Below are 8,113 nucleotides of genomic sequence, written 5' to 3' on the forward strand. Positions count from 1 at the left end.
TGGTGTAAGAACTAGCGGTTGTACCCCTCCCCCACCCCAAGCCATCTTGTCTATGGTGCACACTTATACTTCTTTTCTGAAACCTCATTAATCTTGATGGCCTTCTCCTTGCATTTTGTTTTCACTCTTTTTAATTCAGAGCAGAGACTGATAAAAATAGCATCCAGACTTCATGGAAACAGTACAACCCAAACAATGAGAGTAAACGAATGTGTCCTTTATGTATACTAGGATCACTTTGTTGGGTGTGAACCAGATAACAAAGTCCTTTGTTCTTTAATATTTGATAACCTTTTACTGATGGGTGCAGCTGGCGCCTTGGTTCTGTTCCAAGACACTAAAAGAGGCATGCACATTGACTTTGAAGGTCCTTCACAAGGGGGACTATAACTACCAGCATACTGCTACCTTACAGAGAGTGATCAGACATGTACACTGTCTGACTGCCTTCAGGGCAACTAATCCTACAAGTGATTCAGTAACTCAGTGACATAAGTTTCCATTAATGTACAGAAGCAGGGGGAACAATAGAGCAATGTAGGATGACTTTTCTGGCCTGCTTATCTGGGTCGCTGGGGGGAGGGGGAGTCAGTAGCCATCAGTACAGGTTTTCCAAGCATTCACGTTCCTTCCACAAGAGTTCTTGGCCTGTAGGCATCTCCCAGCCCCCAAAGACATGAGATCATAGTCTGAGATGGCCAGCTTGTTCCGTCTGTCATCTCATACCTATGGGCTGCTTGATAGAAGAACTATCCTAAAATTCTTTCTTCCTCTCTATTTCCTTCACTGCACAAACCACCACTCTGGGATCCCACCGCTGTTTGTCATGTCCCCAAATAACTCGGTTTGGTCAAGTGATCTCTGCTAAGGGGAGGATCGGTCAGTCTGCACTGATCTTCCTTCAGCCTAAAGTGTTGCTCTAGCTAAAAATTTATTTTTGTATGTCTTAGATAAAGTGCTTGAACTCTTGTGAAGGAGATTGCTGCTCTTTTCATGTCTTGTCAACCACCCAGAAGGTCAAGGGGGTAACGCGGGGTACAGCCATAAAAAAAAAAAAAATAAGCCACGTGATCCAAAACTTTCCAAAAACTTTTTCTCTGGAGCTTGATTTTAAAGAAAGTCTCACCACACTTGTCGGCACAGTTCACCAGGCAACCTTGTCTCATTGCTGAGATAGCATGGCCCACTGCTTGCTTTCTGACCGTGCACCTAAGAAGGAAAAAATGATAAACTATGATTGACCATGCTTGTCTCGTGAACCAGGCACTTTGCTGAGACAGGCACCATCAACAAGTATTGCAGGGGCAGGGGGATTGTTTGGTTGCTAGAATGCATGTGACCCCTGTGCAGCCCAGCAGCCTTGGTGGCTGGGATGTAGGTGGTTGCCTGCACCAGAAGAACAAAGAATGCTGTGTTGCCAGCTACCTGTTCCACACTTGGTGGCAGGGTGGCCTACGTCCTAGCAAGACCTAAAAAGACAGAGGAAATAGAACATGGGAACTCCATGGAAGCCTTCTGGCCAGTATGCCCCCTCCCACAGGCGTACTTACTGAACAGGGGGGCAGTAGCAACTGAGCTCAACATGGAATCCTGATATGTGGCTGTTATTATCAGAGGAGGAGCAGAGAAGCTAAAAAGCAAGGACTAAAGAAGGGATTTTCTTGACATTTCAATACTGTTTCATTAAGCTAATACAGATATTTAGATAGAAATGGATGGATACATTTTAGATTTAATCCTGATGAGACTTCTTCTTTAAGAGGAACATCAGCCAAATCTAAATTTCCTTCCTCTCCTTTGAGAGACATTACGAGCCCAAATGCCTAGAAATTTTATTCATGTGACTGGTCATTGTGGAATCCTAGAGGAAGGGCTTTCTGCAGTAAAAACATAAACATACAGGGGAAAAGGAGTATCGCAATAAATAGCAAATAAGTAACAAATTATGTGGACTAGGCTCCTGGGTTTCAGAAATAATATTCAAACAGCAGAATCCCCTTAACAAAGAAATCCCATTAGTGGAGCTATCCAGTGAACAAGTAACTCTATAGTATATGGTATATCACGATTTCTATTTAACATAGAAAAATATAAAGGTAAAGCACCTAATACAGCGTGCCACCAACTTCTCTGGAGACCCAGGACTTACTGCTTTACAGTCTATTGCATTGTCGGGTCTATGAGCCTCTGCTATATCGATTGTATTGAGCGTGGCCAATCTATGCAGCCTAACAGCACGGACCATCGACCTGAAATCTGGATTGAGTGGAGCTGACTCGCATACATTCATTAACACTCAGGCTCCTGATTAAAGTGCTCCATTGGACACATTGTCCCAGGAACTTCATCCATCTTTGCTTCACTGTACAGCCGCACGTACAAGGGGAACCCCTGAGGCTATCCCCATATGCAAGGAAATATATGCATTTTTTTGGGGATGATACTATTCCGGATTCATGAGAGGAACTGTGCAATCCTGCAGCTTCCTCCGCCCACCTCAGCTGCCATAGGCTGGGAGGAAGACTGCAGAGCTGCTACTGGCAGGAAGGACAGCACGGGAGAAGCAGGACACCTGGGACATGGAGGATACATTGCTTTTTTCTGCATTACACTGCTGGCCTCTGTACTCTGCATCACACCACTGGCCTCTGCACTCTGCATTGTTACTGATCTCTGTTCTCTGTGTCACACCACTGACCTGGCGGAGTTAAGGGCGGGGCACGGTAGGGGTCAGGTGGGGCAACTGGTGGCGAGTAACTCTTAAGGCCTGGCTAGTAGCTCAGGACTTGAAATTTTGAGCCCTGCCATATACTATAGAGTTACTTGTTCACTAGATAGCTCCACTAATGGGATTTCTTTGTTAAGGGGATTCTGCTTTCTGCAGTAAACCTGTTTTAGAGCTACTGTTTCTCTTTTTGAACAAGGAAGGGGAAGATGGTGCGATTTATTGAGAACCGATCCATTTTCACATTTTCAAACCTTTTTTTTGGCAGGGGGGATCTAGCAAATAATGCTCCAAAATTCCAAAAGGATGTAAATGGAGTAAGTCGGAAAAATAACTGGGTGGTTCATATTTCTGAGCCTCATTTGGGCTCACTTTTGAAAATAGAGCAATTTGACCATTCCAACCAATGAGATTTCAGCTGCTATTTTCCTATTGAAAAAAAAGATTAAGCTGGTTGCTTTAAGATGCTGAGCCAATTTTTTTTCTCACATTTCCTCCAAATCCATGTCCCAACCAGCTTGGTAAAAAGAGCTTGGGAGCAAAGAATTTGTGTTGCTGTAAGAGGACAATGGGCTTCATAGTGCGGTAATACCCCATGACAAAATGTTTGTAGCTGAACAATGTGTACTGGTATGCAGGAAGAGGCCGCTGAGCACCGGCCTTTTATACTGAAGTGATTTATTGTTGGTGTGTAGAGAAGAATGACAAACCTTCCCTAACATGGGCAAAGTTTGAATAAAAGCTCCACGGCTTTGTTTCCCTATACACATAGTTACGTGGGTGACACAGCAGCTCTTTAAGGTCACTATACTGCTCCTTTCATCTCTGTGCTTTGAGGGAGCGCACAAACCTGTTCATCCATTGTTGTGCAATATTCGTGTGAGTACAGCTACACACCGAAGAGGTAATGACCGTGGAAAGTAAACAGTGACACAAGCTAACGATGGAGCATTCTCAGGGATTTCAGTTTTTATACAAGGACCTCAAGTGGGCCATTAGAGTTGCCAACGGTCTCTTCTTAGCGGCATTATTGTCCTGAAAGTGAAACAACCACCAAATTGGTGATTGGATTATATAGATTAGAACAAGGTGGTTTCACGTTTACAGTTCCCATCTTGTTATTGGACAATTTACATCTTCCATGACACATTTCACGGTGATTGGATTAGGTGAATGAATTGCACATGTGGGTATAAATTCTTGTCTATGTTCCTAGCAATCAGCAGCACTGAGGAAGCTATTTGCATCAGTGGGGAAATGTCCTCAACATTACAGAGCAGGTCCAGTAGAATGTCATGACCTAGATAAACAAAGCCATTCACAGACAACTCTACACTTTTCTTTTAGGTTAGAGTGGGGAGAGGTCTAAACTTTGTCAGGTTTTCCTTGCTGTACAAAAACACATAAGACGAACAAAGCTCATTGGCAGAACTTCCGTGCCCGTTCCGTCTCTAGTGCTGCAGGTCTCGTAGATCTCAGCCCTGCAATCCCTGTTACGTCCTCTCTTGACCAATTACAAAGCAAACGGCACCAAGCCGTGTTGTGTGATTGGCCAATAGAAGAGGGGGACGAAGAAGAGACGGCAGCGCTGAGGTCTATGAGAGCTGCAGCGCTAGAGCTGGACCTCCACTCGCATGTACAGTATACCTGATGATTTGCAGGGAGAGGGAGCCAGTTCTGATTTTAGACGGTGGGTGGCTTTACAGCAAAGTCCCTCTACAACTTACTGAACTCCAGTAAGATTATTGTGCCCAGGGTTGGGCTTTATAGGATACGTATTGGGGAAGTAAAAATAAATAAATAAGAACTGGCATGGGACACTGCAGCTGTCACACAGTGGCTCTATACCAAGAGCCTCCTTGTCTCCTCCCTGCAAAGAGCAGTGACTGTCAGTCACAGGGATTCCCCCCTTCCCTCTCTGTACCTCCACTGCTTATTGGGGGGGACAGACAGGGGAGGGGGTGGGCACAGCTGGCTCTGGCTCTAGAGAGACAGACAGCTGTCAATCAGGCAGCCCACTATATGCTGACTTTGAGTCACAGATGTGCATTAGTAAATGTACTTCTGTGACCCAAAAGAAAAGCAAGGCCAAAAAAAGGTTTGACTTATCTTCTTTTTCAATGATGTGTTTATTATAAAATATATGTAAAAACACATCTAGTTTAATATGTATGTATTTATATCTGTTAACCATGTTGAACTATTGCCGTGGAATGTTGGTTACTTTGTCTTAGTTTTTAACAAAATCCTCTAGTACGATAATGTAGCAAATATAATAGTCAAGAGCGTTAAATGGGTAAAGCTGGCCATATATGAATTGGGCTAACTTTTGATATTTGGTTGGCGCTGCTGGCACCCCCCGGCTCGACAAAAGTCACTTTTTCAATCAACTTTTGTCGAATGAGCAAGGTAGAAAATTGTCGCACAATCGCCACTCAGCTACAGTCTCTTTTAGAATATTCTGACACCCAGTCTAGCCCCTCTGATATAAATTACCCAAACTCACTCCCCCATGGTTGCTTACTTTATGTATCACATATGCAGCTTGGTGAGAGATTCACTTGCTGTGTCAGAAATGTTCCTTGCCAATGGCCTGACCTGCCATAATGGACTTGTATAGAGTCATCTCCCAAGATTGGCGATCCTTGGGGGATGATGCCATAGAAGTCTAAGATGGCTAACCATAAGGTAGGGGGATTTGAGAAGTCAAGCTATGAAGAAAGGACTGCCGTCTGGGTGCTGATGTGTGGCATTCATATGTTGTTTAGGGTGGGTCTTTAGGCCATTGCTTGGAAAAGAGCATACAGGGCTGTGTGAGCTCAAACAGTGAGATGCCCCAAAGGATTGGGGAGAAACAATGTGCCCCTACAACCGGTCTGGAGGAACTTGCTTCATGTTAAGGTGCCCATACACTTTACAACCCTCGGAAGACGTTTGTCTTCCGAGGGTTGTAAAGTACTTAAAAAAACGTACGATCTGCCCATCTTGGACAGGCAGATCGTACTTGCGATCATCGCAAGCCCGCCCCCCTTGAGGGGTGGGCTTGCGATGACTGCAATGAGGGGCGGGCTTGCGAGGACGGCAAACGGGCAGTGTGCGCATGCGCACACCGGCCCGTTCGTCAGTTGTCGAACAAGCAGGCCACTAACTCGCCGAGAATCGTACGATTCCCGACGGGTTTTCCAGCCTTCTTGTTCGATGGAAGACATGCGACCGTACAGTAGAAACGGTTGCACGCCTTCCATACACTGTAAGATTCTCGTACGATTGCAGGATTTCCCGCGATTCTCGTACGGTGCATGGGCACCTTTAGACTGCTAGTACAGCTGAGTGTGGGTTGTTAAGCTGCACCATTCTATTGATCAGAGAGGGTTACGGTTAATAAAGGGAAGATTTTCTTGCTCAACATTAGCACCAAGCACATTCACAACTGTTCGTTCATTGCAACAGTACAAAGATCATTGATGACCTGCAGAGTGTAGTAACCAAAGACAACCAATCAGAAACCAGTTTACTGTATTAAAACCAAATGAAAGATAAGACCTGAATGGTTGGTTGTGGTGGGTTCCATTGCTGTGCTCATTGCTATTTACTACGTTGAATAAAACTGATTATTTATTAACGATGCGAATAAAGGCAATAGGTTAAAAAAAAGGAGAAATGTTTCATGAATCATTTTACTGTAGACAGGCTAATTGTAATTATCCGGAGAGATTTCCTAAGAGATAGTCGGACTCTGTTTATTTGTAGTAATCTACGTGGCATCCCAAGTCTGTGGCTTTCAATGATACGCATTTCCTGGCAGCCTGGAGAAGTGAGGCTGAACATGAGCAGAACAAAGCACAGCACAGTGATGAGCTGGAATGAGATCCCGTAGCAGAGGATTGTTTTCTCATGGAAAGTGAGTTTTTGTTTTAAAATAAAGAACTACAAAAGAGACTAAATATAACTAACCAACTCTGTATTTGTGGCTACATCCCCTGTGATATGATTAACAGCACGGCATATAAACACGTCCACTGCATTATGGGAAGTTAGTGTTTTTTTTAAATTTATTATTGCATCAGACCTGCTCAGCTATGACAAGTAGTCTTTTCTTCATAGAAGGGGTTCCAGGTGTGGATGAGTAAATGATTTGCAGTGTGCCAACTCAACAGATTAAGAAGGCACAAATTACTCTCCTTTGCTGGTTCACATAAATAAGCCTGTGGGCGTCTGTAAGTGTAAAGTGATGCAGATCGCACAACTCTATATCAATGATACTAATTTAAGATGCATCACCACTTTGCTGCCAAACGTGATAGTTACTATACTGTGTAATCATCAGGCAGTAGTCTTGTTTAGCTCATAAACTACTTCTTCATGTACAAGTTATCCCTCATTTTTATCATTTGTGAAAAGGTGTGTTGCATTAAACCATGTTCTTTAATCGCCATAGTCCAGCTTGTGAAGAAAAAAATAATTAAATAATTGCACCCACATTAGTAAAGGAAAACGTGCATTTCTTTTTATTTTTTTGTTGTTGTTGCATTCTGGCTTGCAGAGCATTGCAGCCATGAATCGGGGTGCAGTTCCCAGACTCTCACTCTAGCCCAAGGTCCATATGGAGGTACAAACCTTCAGTTGTGGAGTTGAAAGAAATAATGAACTACAAGCACGGTGAAGTCACCCAACTTGTGCTCTCTTGATATCCACAAGCCCTTCTGCTGTGGTGGTCTTCCATTTACAGATCCCTGTGAATGGATTTGTAAATGTATGCTACAGTTATGTAGGTAGAGCTACAGACAGCTAGCCAATTTGAAAAACCCTCCAAAGCACAGAACAGAATGGAGAAAAGAGAAGAGCCTTGCGATTCAAGTAAGGGAGGGGGAGCATTTGAGGATGGGCGTTGAGGAATGTGACCATGTTTCTTCTAACACCCTAAATATGGCTGTAACCTTAAGCATGGTCACAAAGGTTGACTACTCCCTTTAAAAAGTCACTCGCTTTTTACCATGTCCAACAATTACTGCAGCATCGGGGCAAGCTTATTGCGGTGCCATGAGAGACTCTCTCTACCATGAAAACACTAGCTGGTTCTTTTTGTCTCCCAAATTAAACGTTCTTAGTTTTCCCATGGCCACAGACCCAGGAAGTGAGGGAAATCTCATCATTGGGGTTATAGACCGAAATAAAAACAGAAATTTTAAATCTTCCCAACTGTATCCGAAATTAAAGCAAAACAATGGCTGGAGATGAGCATTGGAGATACACTGTCACCTTGCCCATTTAGTTCAAAGTGACATTGTAACTGTAAAGAATCCAGCATAGGCGGTACCAAAATCCCTAGTGTTGGCTGGTGATGGACATTAATAGGCGTGGTCCTCTGTCATGTGACAGTGCTCAAGC

This window comes from Nanorana parkeri, unplaced genomic scaffold (assembly GCF_000935625.1).
Source record: "Nanorana parkeri isolate BGI_ZX_2015 unplaced genomic scaffold, ASM93562v1 scaffold16, whole genome shotgun sequence".
NCBI lineage: Eukaryota > Metazoa > Chordata > Amphibia > Anura > Dicroglossidae > Nanorana > Nanorana parkeri.